General features: G+C 33.7%; 1 pseudogene; it reads right to left on the reverse strand.

Moving 5' to 3' along the window:
- LOC103739870 overlaps positions 1 to 1123 on the reverse strand; it is a 27356-nt pseudogene extending 26233 nt beyond the window's left edge.
- Positions 1124 to 2216: the final 1093 nt, after the last annotated feature.

A 2216-nucleotide genomic window follows, 5' to 3' on the forward strand; every position in this document is an offset into this window, starting at 1 on the left:
TAAAGCAAGCCTAAATAGAAAGAACAATTCTAGAGGTATTCGAATATCTGAACTCAGATTAAACTACAGTGTCATAGAAACAAAATCAGTATGATACCAACAAAAAGTGGACATGTAAACCTACAGTGTAAAATACAGATCTCAACAACAAGTGCAAGCAGCCACACAGTATTCACCAAACATCCCTAAAACACACATGGGAGAAATTATAGCCTGTTCAGCAAATGAGCTTCAATCATTCATCCAGTTAAACTAACTCAAAGTGCATCTATGACCCGAATTATAAAAGCTGAAACTATAAAACTGCTACATGAAAACATAGCCAAAACAGTAGATAGTAAGAACACAAGGAAGTAATTGTTCACAGACATCCAATAGTACAGGAAATAACAAGATGAGTAATGGATTTATATGCATCATCTTTGCCATAAAGGAAACAATTCCTAGAGTGAAGACAACACATAATCCTTAGGAAAATCTTTACCAACTGTATATCTGGCATAGGATTAATATCTATCATATGGAAAACTTCCAACATTAAACAAATCATTCAATCAATACATGGTCTATTGAACTGAACAAGCAGTTCTCATTTGAAAAGTTGTGAATTGTCAACAAATATTTGAAAATTGTTTAATGTCATTATGCACCCAGAAAATGTAAATTGGAACTCCTTCAAGATTTCATCTATTCTCAGTAAGAGTGGATATTGTGTAGATGACAAATACTAAGAAATTTTCTGAGGATTTGAGAAAGAGAAACCATTATACACTGATGGAATGAATGTAAACTGGTGCAGCAACTACGAAAATCTGGGAAGTCAGATATAAAAACTACCAATCTCCCATATGTCTGGTGGACTCAAAATTAATATTCCTTGGATAACCTTGCACATCCATGTTTGCTGCTGCACTACTTGCAATAGCCGTTCTATGAAGGCAAACTAGGCATCTGTCCTCAGAGGAGATTTTTAAAGTGATATAGAGACACAACACAGTTTCATCTTCATGGAAGAAATGAATTAATGTCATTTTCAGGAAAATTGATGAGACTGATGATTATCATATTAAGCATCATAAGTCAGATTCAGAAATATAATAGCATGAGGCCTTACTTACGTCATGGCATTCAGAACCACCAGAGAGACCACAGACTCGATTTAGATCAAATTAGCCAAATTTATTAGCTGCAGCTGACTGACAATCTCTAGATCCAGACAAGAGACAGCAGTAAGTCTGTATGGGGAAAAGGACAGTTTAAAGGCAGAAACCACAAGCTGATTCAGCCCTCTGGTGTTGACGGTTGCAAAGACAGTGAGGTCACATTGACCCTAAAATAAGCAACATAAGCAAGCTTACAGAAGACAAAACAATCATTTATTAGTCATTTTCTTAACAGATGTTTAGGGACCTTGACAGTCACGGGATTTCTGATTATTGTTATTTCAGCATATTACCAAGAATGATAGGATATTGTTTAGATTATTTTCCCTTGGGTGAGGAAGGATTATGAAATCAGGAATTCATTAACTGACTGTAGAAAATGTAATTTAATATATGAAATAAGATGGAATTGAATTTATAATAAAATAAGTTCAACAGTAGAAAGTCTTCATGAATTTCTTGTTTTCTAAGTGAAGTGTTACTGACAAAGCCTCAACAGGAATGCTCAAGAAATTGCCAAAAAAGTGATTAAAAGCATTTGTTTCAGCTTACATTAGGCTCCTCCTCACTTCCTGATTTAAGTATAAAGTTCTGTTTTTTTCTATTTTTTGCTTTACTCAACCAATTCACGTATTACTGAAATATTTATGAATGGATACATTGTGTTTATCTTACTATTGATTTTAGTTTGTCTTATATCTTGCAGTCTCCCTGTATGGTGATTAATAATCATTCTCAAGTCTCATCTTATCTGACCTAGAATTTGTGGTTAATTATTATTATTTCATCAGAGTGACAATGAGAAATGTCATAATGTTTCAGCAACTTGAGCAATGACAAGCTTTTTCCAATCTCTTTTTATAAAAGCAAACAAAGAGAAAAACCCCATTGGAAGACAGTGCTGTATGTGGTCAGAAATACATGAAAATGTTATAAACTAAAATACGGTTACTCATGTCATTAAATGCAGAATTTCCACTTCACCACTGTTATATTTTCAAGTTTGTATTGGAAAAGAATAAATACACATCAGAGTTGAGGCACCAAATTTCT

The sequence above is a fragment of the Nannospalax galili genome, unplaced genomic scaffold (assembly GCF_000622305.1).
Source record: "Nannospalax galili isolate Female #2095 unplaced genomic scaffold, S.galili_v1.0 scaffold1381, whole genome shotgun sequence".
Lineage (NCBI taxonomy): Eukaryota > Metazoa > Chordata > Mammalia > Rodentia > Spalacidae > Nannospalax > Nannospalax galili.